The following is a 24,404-nucleotide window of genomic DNA, read 5'->3' on the forward strand; positions in this document are numbered from 1 at the left end:
TTGAGAGACCACTGGTTAACGATGGTACAAGCTGCCAGCTGCCTGAGTACTTACTTTGGGTAATTTACAATTGAAGACCAGGATATGCTTAACAACCTTTGAAGAGTTAAGGATATTTGCTACTTTTCATTATGGACTTGGTCACTTGGAAACTTTGGCCCCTAGATATGATTTTTAAGGTGGTGTCATTTAAGATGCCTGTACCAACTGCAAGTCATTTGTTAAATTTCACTTGAAATATATTTACTGGACTCAGTAGAGAATAAGAAAGCCTTTTGAAAATAAATCTAAATGTATCATACTAGGTCACACTTGCTATAACAACATATTTACTCCCCAAACTCATCTTTTCGATTTTCAGATTACTCTTTCTCATTCTGTCACTGTCAACAGTTGTCGCTCGCTGGTAGTTCCAAAAAATGAAAAATCCCATTTCATTTCCAGTGAATCTAACAGAGAACAAGAGCAGCACCACTTGGAGAGAAATTAAGTAACTGGCTTAGACCCATACATTCTGTTATAAGGCACTCATCAAGGAAAGGTGATTGAGGAGAAACTCAAAACTCAAGGAGATTGAGGTGTAGGTGCCTCCTACACCTGAGAGGAGCACCTGCTCACTGAGCTACATGGCACCTCTCCTGTTGGAGCTGTGTCATTTTTGTACAACATTCAGAACCAAGGTTCCTCAGTGGCCACCCTCCTCAACAGCTTGTATCTGTCGTTGCTAGTGCAAAGGATACTTCAGGGTATCAAAGAAGGTGGGAGAGCTTCTGCAAAGAAAAGCACCAACAGCTCTGCTTCCCCTACAGCCTAGTGATCAGGAAATACCCTGGCCCAGAGTGGATTTTTTTTTAGCAACCTGGCTAAGTTGCCCTGGTTACTATCGAATTTCCATTCCCTCATACCTATCACCCTATTTTGTGAGTGACTACCAATTTCTTTTTTGAATTTTGTTGGAAAACTACACTGAGGGGTGTTAGTTTTGTTTTCAAGTGATGGAAAGGGCCGATCCAGTATTTCGGATCACTTCCTTCACGTAGCTGAAAGTCAACCTACAACGCATGTGAACATTGTTTTGATAGGCAGCAGCTTGTTTGTCTCCTTTTCAGAGTTACGAAAACCTTGTTCACGTTAGCTCTGCTTGTATGGTATGACAAGCTACGATTAGGACCTGTTATTCTAGTTAGGCGGAAATATTTTAACCAAATGCAAAAACTTTGCAATGCTTCCCAAAGCTGGTCAGATTCTGGATCTATCCAAGACCCTTCATCACAAGCATTCTCCCCGCACTGTATTGCAGATCCATTTCAGGCTTTGTGATCTGCTTTATCGCAGAGGACTGTGATTATTCTTGGCACTGAGCAAAATGTATTTTGAAATGAAGCTACTTTGAAGATTCAAACACATTTCACACTAAAAAGAAGGTGGGCTGGGAGCTGGGGGAGGAACTGGAGCACAGGGCTAATACAATTGTATTAACCAGGTTGAAAGAATGACGACAGATACAGCAACTTCTCTGTAGTGGGAAGCTTTGTGTGATAGTCTCTTCCTTCTGTAGATACCTTGAGCTGCCATCCTCTACTCTGGGGCTGACAAATGCTTGCATCAGTGCAGCAGAGATCCTGCTCTGTGCAATAATGGATGCCAACTTCTATGGGGCAGAATTCAGGAAATTTTTCACCCTTTCACTGAAAGGATCTGTTTGCTTATTCTGAAACACAAATAACGTCACACTGCAGTGGGAAGATCAGTAAGTGGGAGGCGAGGGTATGGACTCCAGTGGAGACGCGCATTAAACACTGTGTAATTGTTACTGTGTGACTGCTTTTTATAAACTAGTTGCTTAACGTTGAGTCTCATATAAAGACTGATGTCATGGCAATACATAACAACATTTTGTTAAACAATTGGAAAAATTTGCCTACAACGAAGAAAGATAACTCAGCTCTTTCACAGATTTATTGTGTCCTGGTCATATTAGAGAAGACTCATTCTTAGTTATAATCCTTTAGAATGAAGAGAAATGGCTACGTGGTGAACAGAATGGACGCAATATTTAATAAAGGCTTTTAATGATTGTTTGCCAGTCAAAGCAGGAATGTTTACTGCCTGTTAAGGTACTCCTCCTTTTCAAAAATTTTATTTCATTCAGCGCTCAGGGCACAATTCTGACTTTTGCTCAAAACAAGTAAATACTTGAACGAACGTGCACCACCACCTTGGACAAAGACCAAGAAACAAGCTCAGCTTTTCAACATGGTGCATTGCAGCATTTTACAGACTTCTGGGTTCTTAGTGCCTTCACTACGAAAAGAGATTAGCCGCAGCCCAGATCTGCATCTCCTGCCCATACTAATGGAGGTTTACCCAGCTCTTTCCTGGCCTCCCAGGATAGAGGGGCATCGAATTACACAGAAACCTTATATATATGTTCAGCATTACAACTTAAAGTCAACTCAGGTGCAACCTACCAAACCTTTTCACCTTGTAAACCCTTTCCAAACTTTTTCCAGCAGATAATTTTCTAGCTGTGGTTACCATTCCCCTAGAATGATGAATCAGAGCCCAACTTTGTGTAGAGATAATGGTTTATCTAAAAAACAAACATTCCAGGAGATGAAATAGTGTAGCTACATTAGAGAGGAGCTTCACTCACACCGTGCAACCCTGTTGAGAAGTCTATGTCACCACTGTATAGTGACTTGTGACCTAGCATCTTTCTCTTCCAGATATTGAAGGAACACATGTCCTTTGGCCACCACCACATGACTTTAGTGAGATCACTGTTTTAGTACAATAGCAAAGTGTACGCCAACATTTCTCCATCTCATTTTTTCACAGAATCTTAAAACCTTTCTCAGAGGCCTTTTACTGCACTGAAATAGCACAGACTGCATCAGAATGGACTCTGATGGTGGAGCTTTAGAAGATCATAACGAAAGACATTAACCTTCACTTTTTACTAACTTCTGCTAGGTCCAGAAGATGGATGTGGACAGGTAATGCCCTTAATGCTTTGCGGCTAGGGGACTGAGAGGTTTCCCAACAGGAGCTGGAGGTCTTATGAAGGTTCAAAGTCTCTTCAAAGAGAGCCATGATCTGACGAAAAGCCTGAACAATTCTCCCCGCTGTTGCCACCAACCCCTAAAACTTTCAGCTTCCCCACAGATTGCTGTACAGAGTGTCACAGACCCTTGCTCCTATTTAACAGTGCAGATAGAGACCGGAGTCAGTAATGTCATTGCTATTATTGCTTATAAACCACTCTTAAACAAGCCTTATTTTGCTGACTTACACCCTGCCTGCTGCTGCTGATCCATCCAGCCATCTCTGGCAACTCCGCACAACAGTTCCAGCCTGGGAATGCAGTGTCTTGATGCTGAGAATTGATGCTTTGGTTAAATAATTGCAACAGATTTCAGGCTGGGCACTGGAGCTTGTACCTTCACAAAGCAGAAGATACCTGCTGCTTAAGATTCCAGGAAACACTGGAATCTTAAGAGCTTAAGAATTAAGTCTTCAAGCTTTTGCACATCTGAAAGACAATTTTTCTTACTCATGAAAAGGTTATATAAATAGATCAATACAATTTGTACGTCCCAACTGAAAACTGACTCAAATCAGGAATTTTCCCAACTGCAATAGGCTTTCGATCACATTCATAAACCTCTAAAGGGTTTTGGAGAAAATATACAGTCTTTCTGTGGGAAAGCTTTAGTATCTGTACCTGATTCAGCTGAAAGGTAAAAATCACGTTATCACTATTCAGCTCTGAGTCAGATACAGATGACTATCCTCATGCATTTTATTTATTCCAGCAAAGGTGCCAACTTTAAGTGATATTTTAAAAAAAAAAGTTCTGCTGACATACAGTTTTACAGAGAAGAAAGAAGTCATCTGAGAATGGTTGCTGTCTTTCTCCCCCATTAATACTTGATAATGTAGCACACACATTCCCGGTCACACAGAAGAGTCCTTCAGACTTCAGAGGCTTCAAAGACTGTGTGACACACAACCCCTGAGCTTTCTACGATGAGTCTAACCCTAATTCTCACTCTGACCACAGATGTGTTAGAATATAAATCTATTCTCATGGTTTTTCATGAAGGCATGTTCCAGTTGAATACTTCCACCCATTAATTAAAGAGTAACTGTTTAGCTCCATGAAAACTATTTGATAAAAGTGCCAATTTCAATCCATTTCATTGATTAGTCTCTTTTCTGAGGGGTCATATATGCATGTATATCTGAGGGGACGACTCCAAGCTATAGGATAATAAACTCATTTCATCAGAAAAGGTTTTAAAATTATATTTTGCACCACAGTTTCAGGCTTTTCAGGTCAGTGAACACAACAATGAAAATCTAAGAGAATACACTTTTTGAATAAAGCCACTTAAAAGTTGTGTGCTTAGAATATTCAGAGACAAATCCCATTCAGTAATTGTTTCCTGAGGGATTTGTTAATTAGTTTTCTATATGACAGGTTTCAGTATGAAGGTTTTTTCTCTCTGAAAAGACAGCTTTGACACGAAATCTGACTTCTGTCCACTCGTCATGGGAGCACACGTTCCGTACTTGCTGGTGTTTTCAGAGTGATCAAAAAATGGCTGATTATATACTGCATTTAGAAACTGTAAGCTAAGCATGATCTTTTCTCAAGGTACTTGGAAGCAGTTGCCTTTTAAAAAGTGCTTCAGTGACATAAACATGATTTGCAGAGACAAAGCATTTTGCCAGCTTATGCACAAATAACGTACAAAGCCTAATCTTGAAAAGAGTCATAAATGACTCAATTCTTCCATTCATTTATTTTCAAAAATAAAAATAAAAAATCCTTTCTAAACCATTATTAGGTCAGAAATTACTACAACTGAAAAAGACAATGCGCCTTTGTTTTTAGCCTATTATATACGTTTTTTGTTAGGGACTGACATATTGCTTTAGGCATAAAGATGCATTTTACTGGTGCCTTGTGACTGAGCAGATGTTCTGTCATTTCACAAAACAATAGCAACATAACAGATTTTAGACATAACTGCCATATATATGCTTATTCCAAGTAGGTCCTCTCCTTTGAGATAACATTTATGGTTAATTTTCCTCCACATATGCTCTTAGCTCCTTTTGAAAAAATATTTGGCAGTTGGTTTTGCTTCTTCTGCTCACATTTATCTAGCATTCATATATTATAGCATAAATAAGCAAAATTAACTTACTTGTCTTCAATTTTGTCAGACATCTTCTTTGGTTTGTTCTTCCTTTGTCCCTATTTCACAGAAATCCAAAGGCCCAATGCATTATTCCTTCCTAGTTTCTCCAGAAAGTAGCACAACTCAAGGAGGTAGTACCACTCAACCCTTAAATCCTTTTTTTCACTTGAAAAAAACAGACATCTAACCTTCTGGAGCAACTGACACCCCCGGAAGGTTTCCTTCTGCTGTATTTATTCAGATACTTACAATAAGCTTTGCATAATACATCTTGCTTCACAAACCACCTGCACAATATTAGAATAATTTAACTGAACAGCTATGCATAACTTACGTGACATGGTTAAGGACCGACAATGGGTTTAGAATTTTATTCACATCTCTCCAGTCTAGACCTTTTCCAGCTAGGGAATTAGACCAATGTTGGTAGATTCCTTTGTCCTGTGTTTTTCTCTCTAGCCTAAGCACGTTTACTTACACTGACATTTGTATCTCTTGTCTTTGCCAATGCTCCTGCTATATGTATCTATAGAAACTGAAGGGGGAAGCTCTCTTCAAGCACATGGAAACATGCAGAGCACAAGACTTGGACTACATGTACCCACAAAGAGGGACTGACAGCCTCCTCTCCTCCTCTGCCTCTGTGTATCTCCGCTTGAGCTGTACACAGCATTTTGAAAGTTCTTTTTCTGATAATTTTGTTGTTGTTGTTGTTCATTTTACCACCAAGTTTCTCAGGTTGCCTGGAAGCAACACTTGAAACGGCCCATGCCTAGAATGGCCATGTCGGGGTTATCCTAACCTGTGACTATGCACGCACCTCTCCTTCTCTATTTGTTCGTTATATCGCGGCTCCCCAGGAAAATGGCGTTCGGATAAACGCCACGTTTCTGGTTGAGCTTATCTTGCAAATGTGATGTAGAACATACACTTGAATGGCGAGTGTAATTCTGAGTACTTCAACTCTCAGGCAAACGCAGAATGTCCCTGCTCCTGGTCCCCTACCCCAGTCCCACTGCTCCCAGCCCCACGAGCGTGGAGACAGAAGTGTTCGGCTATGACAGCAGTCCCCATCGCCCCGCGGCTGTTCCTGACAGCGGAGACCTGGCACAACGGGCGCACAAGACCCAGCAGTAGGTATACAGCGACCTAAGGATTCCTTGGGATCACTGTACACTGAGGGGGGAATGACATACCTACTTTTAATGTCTTATTTTTCATATTCGGCTTTATTCTAGAATTCTTTTGTTCAAAATATTTTCATTATTTGACCAACTCTTCTGCTATGTTTCTGAGCATCTTCAGTACAAGCTGTATGTCTTCTGGGAAGCTTAGGACTTGTTTTCTGACTTTACTCAACTTTTTCAAGCCAAATAACTTATATAGTTCATGTTTTTATTTGTTTTGGTTTGGATTTTTCTTCCCATTGAACCACTAAATTACTCCTTTCTGAAACAGCATCTGTATTCCTACAATGGATTTAGCTTCTTATGGTTTCTGCAGAAGTCTCTTGCAACCATTCCTGTGTTTTCTATATATAACTTTTCCTCATAAGTTTATAGGCCCAACTTCTTCACACACTTCCCAATCCTCTGTCCTTGAGGCTTTGTATTTGCCTAAGTCTGTCTTTAACTGTGATTATTTTTTGTTCTCCTGGTTTATGCAGATTGACTGGTTACCTCTTCCTCATACTTTTATTGCCAGATGACACACTAGATACTTAAGGATCCACACCTTCATTTATCTTTGAATACTTTTCGTTTCCCCTCTGTGTGCTTCCTCTAGTCTGGCTGTTTCCCTCTGACTTCCTGTACAGTCCACTGCAGATCCATGCTCCACAGCAGAGAAGCTAAAAGCAATTATTTCTCTCTCAGTTGATTACAAATGTAATAGAATTATTTCAGCAGGAATCTAAGGCAGCTTTTAGACATCCACCTTGCTATACTGCAGGATTAAGGCTTCTATTTTTGATGTTTATGGTTTCTGTTTTTCAACTGCTTGTTAAAGGTGAGTGTATTTCTAGAAGAGTGCTAGCACTATGATCAGCTTAATAGTCATTGAATTAAACTACACAAGCTACATATGTTCTCATATTTACTGATTACACTGTGAAGAAGCAACTAGAAGGTGCACCCACAGAATCTCATTGCTATTAGTAGAAGCTTCATAATAACAGTTTGGGTAAACTGTCACCCAAAAAGTATTAATTGTGAAAGATGTAAAGTAAGCACAAATAAAAAAGGACTTATTCTAGTTAATAATTTGTTAATAAGCTGTTTAAAGAGAATTAACACAATTTGATTCAAATTCAGTAAGTCAGGTGGGTCAAGGAAGCAAGGACACACCTCTCCTTGACGTTGTATTTTTAGTGTTGGGCTGTATCTTTTCAGTATTACAGAATGCGCCAAAGAAGATTTTTCTGACCTGATGTCTAGTGTGCCTAACTTAGACATACAGTTTGGGTCAGTCCCTGCCACATGCATGAATTTCACCTTTAGACAGTTAGCTTAGTGCAGTCTGTTCCAAAAAAAAAAAAAAATCAGATTTTTAAATTGCAGTACAACGTAGTCTGAAAATAGAGCATATGGCTAAAAAACCTGTCACTGTTACATTAAGACTTTCTGCATCTTGTTAAAAAAAAAAAGGTAAACAATTGTAATCAAAACATACTGTAAACATTGTAATTATTGGTGAAGAGTACGCAGGAGTTGCTTACAAAAGATCTTCAACCCTTCAAAGTAGTTCATTTTGGGGACAGTGGCTGTTTGATACATGAACTTCAGAGACAGAGGGTTGCTGAGAGCGCCAACAAGATGCTCAGACTGACAGTGTCACCAGCTCTTGTGATGCGGCCCTTGCAAGAAAAACGTGGTCCACAACACCTCTAGACACACACGCACGCTGTGCGTGCACATACCACATGGTGCCATCACCAGAGGGAGCTGCACTTATTTTTTGTAATAATCGCAACAAGGCACCAGAGCAGAAGGTGCGATTCTCTGCAAGGGTAAGTGGTCATGTCTCTGCCACCCTGAGACACAAAGGCACGATGCCAGACCTAGCAAGCCTCGTCTCCTGTGCTCTTACAAATAAGTCTGGTCTACATTGCTTACAACATTATTTCTCCACAGTTGGAAAGGAGGAGCTTTAAGTGGGATAACTTTTGCAAGGGCTAATAAAACAACCAGAAAAAATTAAGAGTCTTCTCTGAAAGACCATGACTTGCTTTTCCTAGCACAAAGATGACTGTGAGAATATGATTACTATCTATAAATGTATTTAGCCTTCTCCTTAAATGTGGAGAGATCTCTGAGAACGAGAAAAACATAGAAATAAAGTGGGAAAACAAGCTTTTAAACTATCAGAGTTATGAGTTTTGGGAGCAGCCTCGCAAGAGGAAAACAGGGAAAAAAATTCTCAGGCATTTGCAAGAGCTGAAGAAATGTTTGAGTAAAGTTGCCTGTATGTCAACGAGCTATATATGATATTTCAGGAGGTCTCTTCCAGACTTCCATCCTGTGTCTCTACGCTCTGCTAGTTTCTAAAATTAGAAAATTGATTTGTAAAAGCAAAATCACAAACCAGAAACACTCCCATTAGCCATTAGGAGTGTTATTTCCTTGCTTGTCTTATTTCTATATGGGAAAATTGTGCCCACATACCAAATTATATCCATTCTTTCCTCTAGGCTAAGAACAAAGACTGTTAGCTGTGCCTAAAGTCAAAACGTGGCTCAAAAACCATCTTAATTATTGCTGGGGCTTAACATAGTTTACAAATGTCCTGTTTAATTAGGAGCTCTGACTCATCAGGTTTTAGACTTCTAATAATAGCTAAGAACTTTCTCTCTGATCAGACTTGGGAAGTGTGAAATGAGAAGTGCATGCAATCAGGAGACTGGTCGCACTCCGCCAGCCCTTGAATGGTAACCTTCTGATAAGCTCCATGTTTTTATGTGAGTAAACACTGGCCAATCTAAATTGTTTAAGAACAGAGCCAACCTTTCTCCTTGCTTTGTGCTCAGACAGCAATTACCTTCTTTATTTGCTGAAGGAAACGTTTATGACATGCTCCAGTGCACGTTAATTCTGTTTCATGTTCTCGGATGATTATCTGTTTTCAAGCTCTATGTTGGTGAAGATCATTTTCGTAGTATGAAAAGTTTGGCATTTCACTGGAAAGACTCATGAACGATCAAAGCTTCTCATTATTTGGTAGTGCTCAACGGACCCAGGCTTCGGAATTGATGTTTCATGCTAAAACATGTCAGAATCAGTGGTCTGTTTAGTCTCCTCCACACTAAATCCCAGCAACTGAGCACTAAAACACAGTACGGAATAAAGCATGGGAAATACGGTAAGAAGATGGATAACAATGTCATCCATTTAGCATGTACTGATGTTGGGAGCTAAATCACAAATTATTTATTACGTAAGATAACTGGTTTTAATAACACTGCAACCTAAACCCACCTTTAAAAACAATCACACTGCCTCAGTGACACCAGACTTCTCTGAAATCTCGAACATTACATTCATAAGTGTGTTGTATTATTTAGAAGGTGCCACGTACCTACAGAAATAAAAAGGATCGGTGCCTATGCTGCTATGAATCAGCACGCTGAATTCTGTGCAGTTGCTCCAACTTATTCCACTTGAAGGGCCAGCCCAGATTTTTTGCGTTTGGGAAAGCTTGGTTGTGTAATAGAACAGACAAACACATTTCACGTTGTACGAATCTGATGGAATAAAAGACTCTCTCTTTCCAGATGTTGTACTCCCACGGTTTCATGGTAACATTTGAGGACATATGATTGAATGTTTTTGCTAAGTCATTTTTTTTTTAAAAAGGGAAGAGAGAAGAACAGATACTTCTGCAAGCAGCAGCTGTCACCAAAGCCTTTTTCTACAGCTTTCCTTTTCATTGGCAGCTTCCCATGGAGGTTTTCTGATGTCTCACAAAGACTGAGTTCACAACACAGCGTTTTTATGAGCGAGTCTCTCTCCTCTACTCGCAGAACTCAGGATCTGTTAAATCCTAAAGGGTTAAAAAGGGTTAAAAAGATATGCAGGGAGTGGCAAGGGTGACAGGCAGGGACACGGCAGAGCACATTATATAAGCTGTGTTTATGAAACCAGGTTAAAATGCAACGTAAGGGCAAACAAAGGGCCTTGGCAGATCACCAGTAAAACTGGAGAGCAGGAGGAGTTCCTTTGCCTGACAGCAGCTTTGCCTTTCCCTTTGCAGGTTTAAATTCTGTTCAGGCTTGGAACAGGCATGGTAAGTGGAAAAAGGTCAACGCATCGGTCTTCGTGGACCTTCATCTGCTCCTGTTGCTTTCTCCAAAGCCACTAACAAGATAATCTGATCACAAAGATCAAAAGCTCTCTCGTGGTGCACTAGGGAAATTGATAATCACATTCTCCCGTACTGTATATACCCATAATTCAGGGCTGGGAACTGGCCCACATTTACTAGAGATGTAAAGCGGCTTTGAAAGTCTCTCTTTATATTTCATTCACACTATACAAAGGAACTGCTATTTCAAGGGAGAGGACTGAAACGTTCAGAACAGGGCTCTAGCCTTGTGCCACCAGCTCTTTGCTGCAGAATCCATTTAAGCAGTTTCAGCACACACATGCCACACTGGTTTGTCCTGTTGTTTTACACTTAGATTTTATACTTTCTATTTTAGAATGTTTTCTCTACAAGTGATGAAGCTCCCATTTACTCATAGAATGGTTTGGGTTGGAAGGGATCTTAAAGACCATCTAGTTCCAATCCCCCTGCCATGGGCAGCAAAACCCTCCACTACACCAGGTTGCTCAAAGCCTCATCCACTCTGGCCTTGAACACTTCCAGGGATGGGGCAGCCACAGCTTCTCTGGGCATCCTGTTCCAGTGCCTCACCAGCCTCAGAGGGAAGAATTTCTTCCTGAGATCTAATCGAAATCTGTCCTTTTTCAGTTTAAAGTCATTACCTCTTGTCCTATCACTATATGCCCTTGTAAAAAGTCTCTCTCCAGCTTTCTTGTAGGCTCTCTTTAGGAACTCAAAGGCTGCTCGAAGGTGTCCCTGGAGCCTTCTCTTCTCCATGTTGAACAACCCCAACTCTCTCAACCTTTCCTTACAGAAGAGGTGCTCCAGCCCTCTGATCATCTTTGTGGTCCTCCACTTGACTCACTCCAACAGCTCCATGTCCTTCTTGTGCTGGAGACCAGAGAGCTGAACGCATGAGAGCAGAGTAGAGGGGCAGAATCCCCTCCCTCGACCTGCTGGCCACGCTTCTTTTGATGCAGGCCAGGATGTGGTTGGCTTTCTGGGCTGCAAGCGCACATTGCCGGCTCATGTTGAGCTTCTCATCCACCAACACTCTCCTTCTCCTCAGGGCTGCTCTCAATCCATTCTCCGCCCAGCCTGTACTTGTGCTTGGGATTGCCCCAACCCATGTGCAGGACCTTGCACTTGGCCTTGTTGAACTTCATAATGTTTCAATTAGAATAATTTTCACTGAAGTCTCTTCTGAGATGTCTTAAGTTTCTTCACACCGCTTTTCATGTTACCAAAAAATTTAATTTTTAGTTAATTAAAATTTAAACAATAACCTTTTTTCCAATGATTGATCTAAATTAGATTCTACTCTTGTACAGCTCTGCAGACCTTATCTAAATTTCAAGCAGCGTTCAAGAGGAGCAAAGAAAAGAGGTCAGCTCTACAAAAGACAAGAGAGAGATCTGGACTGGAACTGGCTTCTGTTATTGTAATGAGACTCAGTTTAGAATAGATGAAAACCCAGTAAAATGACCTGTAGAACTACTACCAGAAGACAGTTAGTGTAAAACAAAACATTCTACTGATATTCTCTTTTCCGCCTTCTCAGCAAGACACTTTTGCTCCCCATTTCATTTATATTTTATCCTTCTTGCCAGCTCCTCTTCAAGGCTTACTTGTGACCCACCCATCCCTTTTCACTTTCTCATGGAACAGCATCCTCTTTCCTGCCTAAATACAGTCATCAATTCAGTTGAGCATGATGATTCTTAGCCACTTCTGCTTGAATGTATTATTAGGTTTTACATGTGGAAGCTCTTCCATTGGAGGCTGGTCCCTCCTGGACCCCTAGCAGCTCTGCTCAGTGGATGGTTTTCTCCTCCTTTTGTTAATTTACTTTGAAGGTCTGCAGGGACCATTAAATCATCTCACCTGTTTCTCTTCCCCACCTTACACCTCTGAAGAAAGAAGCTTGCCTACTTTTTCATTTTGCTCTCCCACAGCTTCTGTAAAACTCTGAATCTTTCTTTATGCAGAGGATTCTCAGTGGAAACAAGATGGACCAACCCCAGTGATCTCACCACTGACCATCAGCAGATTTCCCCACAGTCTGGGAACTCCTAGATGAGCTAGTCAGCAATACATGGCTCTAGATGAGAAATGTGGACTGGAAAAGCACAAACATTTTTATGGGCAGGGATGTTATTCAGAGACGATTAAAACGTCTCCAGGAAAGCTCATACTCTGCTTGTAAAGCTGCCCACGTGGGCCGCCTGCCCTGCCAGGCCTGGCACACTGCTGACTCTGGCCTCCTCTGAGTGATGACTAGCACCAAGTGCTGGCATTTTGTTAAATGTCCTGCTTTGCTCCCATTTAATTGTGGCCTGAAACTGCAGCAAGCACCAGTAAACACAGACGGATAAGCTATTGCTACAAAACAAAAAGCTACAAGAGCAAGATGCAGGATTTTAGAACCGAAGCAAACACCGCACCCAGACAGGCACTCTTTCCTGACAAGGAGCTACCACTGAAACGAAGAACAAGTTGTGGCACGTCTCATTCACATACCGACTCAGGAACAGCCTTGCTTGCTGAACATTCAGCCTCACAAGCGTTCAGGTGTTCACATGCAGCTCTGGAGGGTACAATTATTTGTGACGACAAAGGACGATCCAAGCAAGCAAAGGCAGACTCCCATGCGCCTGTCTTCTCCTCCTCTGCGTGAGCAATCACATCACCTTGCCTTGATTCTGCCTTGGGCGTCTTCCTAACCATGAACCATGAAATACAAAGCAGAGATGGCACAAAGAGGCTATAAAGAATTTACCCTTCTAGCACACCTCAGCTGCACCACGGCTTCTCCTCCTTCCCAAGAGCTCAGGCATGGCTGTGCCGAGTCCGGAGTGCTGGACACTCTGCCAGTAGCTACACAGACCAGGGCTGACTGTAACCTACCTGGAATGCAACAGAAGTCCCTAAAGAACCACTGGCATGACTGCTGTATCTGGGGGAGTTGTTTGGTCCAGGTCTTTTAAGTATTTCTGAGGTAGTACAGCTATATTTAGCTGCTGAAACATAACATGAAGTATAGCAAGAACTCCCACTGTGCATTCGGTCATCTGATACTAATTACGCATGAAAAAGTAGGAATCTATCTTTAGTTTAACTTCAAAGAGAAGGCTATGCTTCTTACTGTCAAGTAGGTAGGACTCGCAGTGATACTCCGTGATTACAACTGCACGGGCACACACCCAGTGGGAAATCTGAGGCAGCTGGAAAGGCTCAACACCACTAATGTTTCCTCTCTCTTTTCTCTTGCCAGTGTGTCAGTTACGGGGCAGAGTATTGCTATTTATTCAGATTACTCCGATGTCGCGACTGACTGACGACCAAATCAAACTCTGCTCACCGATTTCAGCCAAGGTGTTCTCTCATTTTTTTTCCCCCTCATCAGTCCCAAGCCCTTCCCTCGTTATTACAGGGACACGGTCACAGACACACACACAAGTACACAAAGAGAATGATCCCACAAGCCTATTTGTTTAGGAAAGCAGGCAAAAAGCCGTTGTGGAAATCACGTTAAGATCTACCTCCACCATAAAGCTCTCTGTTGTGCTTTATGTCACCTTCCCCTGTGTATTACTGTAATCTCTGCAGGGACTGCCTACTCTTTCGGATTTACTACCACGACAAAGGGCTATTCTTAGCTGGTCTCTTATTCCTTCTGTAATAAACACGATTAATCATGATAATTAAAAGGATGTTCCCCTCCTTTTTGTTCTTTCATTACTGTACAGATGGTAAGGTGAGTTTTTTTTGTTTTGTTTTCTATGATGGGTTTTTCCTTTTCAGTCTGATCTCACCCCTCTGCACTACAGTGTGTGTATATATCAGACAAATAATTGCAATTTTAATAAGGGGAATAGTGCTTAATTGTGCCCATGTTATAAATTGCATTTCCTCTTACCCTCTTTCATTTGACACGTTTTACTCCAGGTAAGTTATGTCATGACTACATACAATGCGAAATCTTATTGTGACTATTTAAATAGATAGTATCCTAATTCTCATTCACTTCAGATGTTTTTTGTTAATAGAGAAGGCAATATGGAACCATAACGAAGGACCTGCTTGTCAAGTTTTATCTTCAAGGAGGCTTGGATTAATATGAAGCACACAGCTGAGGTATCTGTGTTTTGAAGTGCTTGAGAGAGTCTTTTAATTGCCACAATCTGTTGTGCCTCTCAGATCTATTTGTGAAGGTGTTCAGCATGGTGTGTGTTTTGCTGATGAGCTATTCTTTGTCTCATAAGGAAGAAATGTTCTGTCTTGTGTCAGATATTAGAGCCACTGATATTTAAATGCTTACAAATGGGAAATGAAAAACTGAATACTAACAAAAGAATGAAAGCAGTTATGACAACGGTTGTTAAACATGGTAAGGTGGTGGTTTATTATTTTATTATTATGTTTTGTTTATCTCTCTCCTGTTCATTAGCGAGGAGCCCAGGAGTTTTCTTTCAACAGATCCTCTAGTCCAATACTTTCTAGATAAAGGCACTTTATTACCACCAAGTAAACTGTGTTCCTATGGTGTATGTCCATATGTTTTATATATTCTTTCTTCAGATCTACAGTGGATGTTTTACATTAGTGGCCTCATCCAAAAATTCCCATATTTAAGATTTCGCTAAATGTTCTTGATACAGCGGAATATGTAGCAATAACTGATTACTCCCTCTGATTCTTCTTAGTGTTCTATAAAAAAATGGGAATTTATCTCACAACATGGGCGCAACTAACTTTCGAGCAGAAAGCTTTCATAAATCTGATACATTGTATTAATAATAAATCATACATGTGTTATTTTCTCAGTAATCTAACACTTAAAATAAATGGCCAGTGCAGAGCAGAGCAGACCAAGTCACCGTTTACTTGCCTTATTACTTGTAGGAAAGGGGTAACTGACTGAAGCAACCATATTTTGCTATAACTCATCATATCTCCCTTCTCCCTGCTATACTTCTCCCACTCCCTTCTATTTAGTAATATATATCCTAGATATACACATGGGGCTTCTCCTCAGACAATCATCCCATCTTTTTATACCATCTCTGCTGCCATGCTCCCCTCCAGGCTCATCCCCTCATACCACCCCAGGGTTAGTTCTTCCTTCTTCACCTGATCTCACACAGGTACTTTATTCTGCCCACCCTCCCTGTCCGCAAAGCCTCCACCACTACGGTCTGTTTGTTGTATCTACTGTTAGTCCTTTTATTCAGCTATGAAAGAACGGCAGCACTCGGGGTGCTGATCTACAGTTGCTGCCTTCGTTAACTTTTTTGTACTACAACTCCCTTTGTACACTGTCTTCTAAATTGAGGTGTACCTGACATTTGGAGCATGATTTAATCTCGCTTAACTCTTTGGAGCTTAGTGCAGCTTGCAAGATCAGAACCAAACTGCTTTCAGGCTACTCATTTGCAAAGATCATATTAGTCAAGAGGTCTTTTTAATTTCTCATTTAAGTGCCAGAAAAGCCAATGTAAGGTGAGGGATAATGATCTACCTCCAGAACTGCATTTAATATTTAATAACACATGATCACTATTTAATTTGGACCAATCCCATACTGTATGATGTAGAGGTCTGTCTCTACTGTTCCACATCTGTAAAATATTTTAGGTGTTTTAGCTTTATATTTATGCAGTTGAGAAGGAGTATAATAAAGCCTGTTAAAATCAAGACTGTATGAGGTTATATTGAGTATTCTGAGAAAGACAGATTTAGCAAGCTTAATGGAAACCATTCACTCTCTTGAGATGTCAGATTTCTTTCTCACAGTTTTGCACATTATGTTTAACTCAGTTCTCTCCATCAAAAGCAACTGATGTCTTCTAGCAACACATTCAGACATGGTTTCCTTCTTAGTTCTCAATTTCTCCAGAACAAATTAATACCACAGACAGTGGCACGCACGTGATAAAGATCATTTCGTATGCAAAATGATGTATCTATAAAAATGTAAAGGAGCACAACTTACTGTCTGCATATACTGGAATTCTCCTAATTCCCTCCTGAGGATCCTGTTAGCGTTTGACATTTGGGCAACACATTTCCATTATGGCTCAAAACTCTTGATATGATTTTTCTAAACCTTTAATCAGTCAGGAATGTCAGGCTGGTTAACACCACAGTGATATGTCATCCTCCACATCATTTTTCAGCAAGCTGTTCCACATAGCTTGAATATCATCAGGTGGACAGAGCACTACGAATACATCTCTGCAATTAGGCTTCTGTCCGCAAGTCTCTGTTGTCAGTATTTTCTCTAAAATTGAAGCTTTCATTCTCAAGAAAGACTCCTACTCTCAAGCAAGACACCTGTCTTTACCAAAGGCCAATCTCCCTAATGATATGCCAGGTAGGTTAGAGGACTGAAGATAAAAGTATCCTTAGATGATGTTCTCGTGGTTACAGCTGTGGGCACTATATTCTCAGGAAGCAACTGACAAATGCAGACTCAACCAATACAATTTGGTTGTATTTTGGTTGTAATACAATACATAACAAATCCCACTGTCGTGCCTCACTAACATACTTTAAACCGATCTCACCAGGCAGTGACACTACTACACTCTAAGAAAGTCCTAAGGATTAAACTGGATTACACAAACTTGGAAACTGAGCAATGCTGTAGCGAATATCATGCACAGCCAAAAAGGGGGGTAAGCAAGAACCCATTAAAAACGAGAGACACAGACATATCTACTATTTCCTTCATTTACATTCTTAATCTTTAAACCAAACTTCTACCCTACTTATTTGTGCAATTAAGCACATTATTTCACCGGCTGTGTACAGCTCTTGGTGGATTTGGTCAAGCTCTTCAGCAACTCTGAAACATATTGTGCATATTTGTCTAAAAAAGTGCCCTAGTTGTACAGCATAGACAAGGAAGAGACAATCAGAAATCAAAAAAGCAAACATTAAGGAAGAAATGCTCTCAGGGGACAATAACACCATGCAAAAGATACGTTATTGCTCACTGAATTACCTACACAAGCACTTGCTTTCTTATGACAGCACTAATCTTTGCATGTGTGATACAGGAGTCCGTAGCAGGAATCCTTTACCTTGTTCTGCAAGAAACCAGAGTGCTGCGTGACACTATCGGCCTCTGCCCCACCAGCATCTGACAGCAGCAGTATTCCTGGACTTTGTGCAGGTCAAGAGAGTGTCTCTGGTAGACAGAAGAGGATTTGTTTCCCTCTCTTTTACAAGTATCATGTTGGATGATTTGGAGAAATTCACTGGACCTCTTCCCCGTGTCCTGAAATTTCTTCTCCTTTCCTCTTCCTTCCCACAAACCCAGAATCACGCTAACTAACTTTGGCAATGGCCCAGTCCATCTTGCTTGCTACAGCCCAGGCCCTTGTATTCTGCTCCCATTCACATCGAGCTGTATAAAGCACTCTCCAGCACCCATGCTACTGCAGGAAGAAGGGCTGGATTAAGGAAATGCAGAATTACACAGACACACTGGCAAAATACCGCCCTGACATAGCCCCCACATGGCTGTCCAGCAGTGGAAAGTCACCTTTGCAGGACTAGGTCTCGGTCCCAAGTACAGAACAAGAAAAATATTTTCAATCTTGAAGATGTCAAGCACAAAAAGGAAATAAACAGCATCTGCACTTGATAAAATAATAAATGCACCTAAATTTTCAAGCTAGAAGCTTACAGAACGCAAAGCACAGCACCACACAACACAACCTTCCAAAAGAGAACTGCCACCTCTTGATTTATACTTGCAATATCCCATCTTTCCTGCATGAATTTCAAATTGTATGATAATGTACTACAAGTCTTCAGAGCCAGAGTGAACTGGATTCCCGGCTCAGGATCAAAATGATCAGCATGCCACGAAAACGGCCATATAGCTTGAGACTAGAAGTTCATCTAGCCCAGCATCCCATCCCTGACAGTGGCCAAAAGCAGTGCAAGCAAACCTGGCACTGCAGGCAAAGTGTGGTTCACCATCCCAGTGACAACAGGCAAAGGACTTCGTTCATTCCTTGTGGCTAGCAGCAAAAGTTAAACTGTAGTGTGATGGGTAGCACTGTGGGACAAAGGATAGACTTGGAGATGTAACAGAGCTTCAGGGGGTTCTGACCAGGGGGCGCAGAGCTCAATGGGGCCCCAGAGGGATGACAGTAGGGCTTCAGGGGCTGTGCCTGGCATCTCTCTTCCGTTTCATTAAACCTGCTGCTCTCTCGGCGATCTGATCTGGTTGAGGGATTTCATCCCACTGTGTGATTCTAAGGCCAGAACAAACTGGACATGCTGGGTGGAGCTGAAGACCATGAGGGAACTTCAGGTTGGAGTCCTAGACCAAAAAACCTATTATGTTTTTTAAATAGTATGGGTCTCAGAAACCTACACATGAATACGTGCACCTGTATCTGTCAAATTGTCTGTCTCTCTGAGGGAGACGGTTTGGCACAGCAGCCGGGAGCTTCCTCTCTTGCAGGCACAGCAGCGCAGAGCTACAGGTGGGCTGATGCCATGGAGCCAGTTGGCTGTGCTGCTGCGACCAGGCTGTGTCCACGCTGGGGCTCGCTTCTTGGAGCACGTCCGCACAGCACTGCGGCACCCGCTGCCACCGCAGCGGAGACACTCCAACGCTTGGCTATGAGTGTGCCAACACACCGGGGCTACCTCCCTACACAGTTCTTTACAATGTTTGAGCATCCTTGCTTCATATTTGGTCCTGCTGATCCTGCAAAGAACTCCCACCAAGGGGTGTTAGCACACACCGAGCCAACCAGGAGAGCGCCCTGGGTGTGCCTGAGTCCTGCTTACAGAGCACACAGATGGGAGCCGGGAGGAAATGCAACGAAAACTGTCCATTTGCAATCCTTGATAGTTCACATTAAAACAAACCCACGGAGTACAGGAAATGCCTGACTGATAGTGTAAGCACTCATGTAAATTGGTGCAGGCTGGCAGACTGATTTTCCTCATTCAGGCTGCCTATATTCTTTGAAGATATGTCACTTCCCTGGCTGCATGCAGCTGTGTGTTTGAAGCTCACACTAGTTGGACAAGATGATTTGTTCATGATCTTAATGTTTAGCCCTTTCAGGGAAAAAAATTCCAGTACTTCAAGCTTTTGCGAGTCTGAAAGGCTCATTCAGCTTTTTAAGGATCTGCCTTAGCTTTTTTTATTACAATTATTTATTTGAAGCCTGAACAGGCAATTTGATGAATGAGAGAGAGAGGGTGGAAGAGAAAGCACACAAATAATATATTGTATATAGTTTTGCCAATTACCATGGAACAGTCCTCAACCAACTGAGAAGATTTAGTATTTTTGATATGCTATTACACAGGGTTTCTTTTACCTTCGTGTTGCTTTCCGCTTTCCTTATTAATTATTCAATCTCATCAGATTTTACTTTTAGGAACTGATCCTGATGTTCTTGCTTACACAGAGCAGTAGTTACCCTAAGTAGCTTCAGGAAACCAGTGCCCTGATCCAACAAAAACAAAGCACTGGATTCCGGAGCTGGAGCAATATTCATTGCATGCAAGGCTGTTAATGTAAAGATGTTAAATTTCTCACCCCTGCTTCTTCCATGCATACTTTCACAATTTTAACCCTCTGCACATGCACATGGCTGATCACCTCCCTTGCACCGGAGCCAATATACAGTAATACCAACAGTCAGGCAGGGTTTTTGCAGCAGTGTCAGGAGCTGCCAACCCCATTCTGGGAAAGGTGGACGTGATGTCTCTCAGTGAGGCAGGTAAGCACGATACATCACATCAGCTGCTCACAAGGATCCCAGAACAAGTCTGGTTTGGTTGATTCTCCATTTGACTCACTCCTCTCACAGAAAAACGCAGGGCTTAATTCCTTCTAAAGTCATAGATTAAGATGGAAGCAAGATCCAGTGCAGCCCCTCCTTTTCTGATATGAGTACAGCTATACTGATTTCACAGAGAGTCTCTACACATCTACAAACCTGTTGACCTCCCCATATGATAAAAACTACTTTCAGAGTATTCCTTACAAAAAAAGGACAAACCTCAGGGAATAATTTCATAAAGAATAATAACTCTTTCAGAGTTCTTAAAGCCAGTCTATTCCACAGCAAAGATATCCATTCAACATCTTGTTCAGGACAACCTCTATATACAGCAACATACCACTTTGTTTTATTCTATATTTTCCAGAGGATTGGCTCTATCAGGGAGTGTGAAATTTGGGCCTGAAAGCATTGACTATTTTTTGAAGCTAACCCCAAGCCTCTGGGCTACTAAATTATTTCTTAAGCAAAACCAGCATACTCTTCATTTAAGATCATGCAGCATCCTCTTGATTATGGTACGACATTACTTAAACTGCTGGAAAACTTCAGCTTCTCAGTAAGCTTTACACTGATCGTATTTTGCCATTAAAATTTTAAGTATTACACAGTTAGAGAGACATCTTTCACAGCTGCTGATTGAATATTAATATGATTTCTTATTTCCACCAGACTCCATTAGAATGTAACTAAACATTAAAAATGAGCACTGGATTCGGTGGCACTTACTCCCTCACTGTGTACTCTCTCCTATGTCTCTCGAGTCCTGTTTCTCTTTACCCCATTTGTGGTCCTATCCATCTGATTTACAGCAAGGTGTAGCAGGAAGGGGAAAGGAATTCTGCATCAGCACTGATTTGTCAGACTTCAACACCAAGTGCAAAATACAGTATTAAAGCAAGACTGAAAGCTTTCTTCCTTCTCCGTTTGGAAAATACCTCCTTGCACAGGACTTCATGGTACAGCAGAGGTAATGGGATAAGTGGTTACGAATTTTCCAATACTCAGCTGCACTGCATGTGTGTATCAGCCAGGGAAAAGTTTAAGGCAGGTTCAAACACGCAGAGTACATTCAAGTTTATGACTGAATTGTGCTGAGAATCAGCACTGTTAGTTTGGATCGATGGTGCTGAGAGGAGCATTTCTAAGTCTCAAAACTTACTACACTGGTTTGCAATTATCATGCAAACCGTCCACTTACTCCACTGTCCTGTAGGATGATGCCTTTTCCAAGAGACGTTAAGGTTTTCCGTTTGTGCTGCTTAGCCTTCTTTTCCATCTTGAACTTTCAGGCCTTTCACAGGATTCATGCTGTCTGACATATGGTGCTTATACTATGTGCATTGTTGAATTACTGCTTAAAAAAATGCTACCACTCTTATTTTAATTAGATTTATGGGAAATCTTCCTAAGGCAAATTCTTCCTAGTTGCAATTACTGAGCGCGCCTGAGATAAAGGGATGGCAGGGGGAGGAATTCTCTTTCTTTCAACATAAAACACAGTTTATTTGGTTACTTTCATTATCAAAACAGGTAATAATATTTTCAAAAAAAAGCAAAGTGGTTCATCTTTATGAATCATTAACTGTTTATCCATAAATATGCACAAAGCTGCAAGAAATAAAGTAAATGAGGTTTCCTGCCCTAGAGAATGTACAAAATGATGTTATAGACACACTTGTTGCAGCAGAAAAGCACTTGGGAACACATATCACTTGAAGCATGCAGGCAGAATGAATAAACACTCGAAATAACTATATTTTTTTCTAAAGTCTTGCAAGACCAGCAGATGCTTCTGGACTTGGAAACGTAAAGCACAGTCCCAAACCCAAGCAATGCGTAAGCTGCTTCTCCTTTGGGACGTGCTCTGGAGAAACCCAATGCACCTACAGCGCACTGGCAGCATTAAGAGCTGCCATCCTTTGCAAATCTGCCTTTTACCAGGCAGCTGACACCCTTTTGCTCTCTCCTGGCCTGGACTGCATTCCGGGAGTCACAACCCCAGGCTCCCACTATGCTGATGACAGCTCTCGCGGACACGAGAGCAGGGCATGTAGGCGCAGGGGGAGAAGATGGGATCAGGTAGTAGGGGAGAGCACCTGAAGCAAAGGCCTTCATCACTCAGACTCAGAATTGAGTAGCCATGATGTCACCACGCAAAGCTCAGCCCCATCGAGCCCGATATTGAAAAGAAACACACCCAAAGAGTCAGACCAGTGAAAGTATGCTACAAGGCGAGCATTAGTACTTGATAACCGAAGGAGCCTACTGTACTGGCGGCGTTTGAACGCTTACAAGAAGCTGCTGTTGTTTTTACCAGTATCTGCAGAAATGACATGTGAAAAGCTGCTCCACTTAAGCGGAACAGCTGATGAGGAGGAACCCCCTCAAACTGTGTTAACACCTGGTCCATTTAATTTCTGCCTTGAATGAGATTTTACAGTTGAATCCTAAGCCACTCAGTGAAGGAGGCTGGAAGGGAAATGCTGACACCCTCTTACGACAGCGATACTGAACGGCTTTGCTGTAAGAGGTACTGCAATTTCACGTTTGTGGTGTGAGCTAAATGGGAAGCAATTTGTCGTCACTAATATAAACCACATCTATCAGCGCAAAAGTTATCTTAAATTTTTGGACATGCTCCAAGAGTCTTTAAAACTAACAAAATGCTGGCTTGTGACCTTAATGCACACTAAGCAGCCAAGATTATAAATGCAGATCCATGGCCTCAACTGCGTTTTGTTAGAGAAAACCCCAATATCTACATTAGAATACTGTAAATATGGCTTTTTTCTAAAAACATACATTTTAATTGCGGCAAATAAAGATGCCACCAGGACAAAGACCTGAAGAAAATACTTAAATGAAGCTGCCCTATTAGTAAACAATAAAAACCCAAATCAAGAATATGCATATTATACACCACCAGGATGTTAAGCAAATCTGACAGAACACAGGCCGTTGAATTCAGCATCTGGGACAGGGAGAGCTATGTAATGATCCGGGACCTAATAAAGTGCTGTCTTTCTCGATAAGTAAATATGTAATATTTCATAAGGATTCATATATGGGCTGCAAATGAGCTGCTTATGGGGAACTTTGCAGCATCTCACTCTCATTAGCAATATTAAATCACTGGAAAAAACAATACAAATAAAAATTACTCCTCTTCTTTCAAACAGTGTTTTAAAATATGTTTTCAGGAACATGCAATTACCCCAGCTGGGAACAGAATGAAAACTAAAGAGTAACACATGTAATCATTCCCTTAGTAACGAATTGCTGTTCTAATTCACTAGATAGATAAGCTCAATGTTCTTACCACGTATGAGAGAGCAGTTTAGCTCCTTGCTGCTATGAAAGTTCTGTCACAATCTTATCAAACTAGCGCAACTAGCAGGGCTTGGCAAGGCATCCATGAAATCCTGGCTTCTCCCTTGCGCTCTCCAGGCTTCTCCACACATCACACTCCAGGGCTGCTGCAGAGATTCCCAGTGGGGCAGCAGGGGCATCCCCAAAGGCTATATCAGCTAAGGTCTGGAAATCTAGTCTGAGTGCTGCTCTGTCCCACACTGAAACAGATTTCTGAGAATTCTTGGAGATTCTCCAGTTAAGGATCTCCTCCTGTGCTCATTACTATTTTCATTCATGACTTTTTTTGTGCACTAGTCATCGCTGCATTACTTCTTACCACACTGTTCATCCCAGCCCCTAACTTTTTTTCTTTACAAATTTTTTTCTTTATTTTTTATATATAAAAAAAATACATATATCACTTCTGCCCTTAAGTGTTCTTAGGACACTTAACTGTGAAGATACACAAAATAGCAGCAGCAATACACATACTAAATATTACAGGGGTCAGATGGTCCCTTGTAGCAAGTATTAGCTTGTTTTTGCCTCAGTCAGTATTTAAGTCTTGGCTCAATAAATCTTGATGCGCTCCTTAATTCGAGTCAATATCTGTTTAATATTTCATGATCGAGCTAGCCAGTGAGCACCAAATAAATCTGCTTCTCTGTGCTCTGGGAAACGCACACGATCC

General features: G+C 41.4%; 1 protein-coding gene across 1 annotated transcript in view; it reads right to left on the minus strand.

Annotated features, from left to right (window-relative positions):
* The window catches only part of LOC104374787 (glypican-5), a 384,054-nt gene that overhangs the window by 93,303 nt on the left and 266,347 nt on the right, over positions 1-24,404 (minus strand). The gene's annotated exons all lie outside the window — the stretch shown is intronic.

This window comes from Tauraco erythrolophus, chromosome 11, assembly GCF_009769465.1.
Source record: "Tauraco erythrolophus isolate bTauEry1 chromosome 11, bTauEry1.pri, whole genome shotgun sequence".
In the NCBI taxonomy this organism is placed as follows: Eukaryota; Metazoa; Chordata; class Aves; order Musophagiformes; family Musophagidae; genus Tauraco; species Tauraco erythrolophus.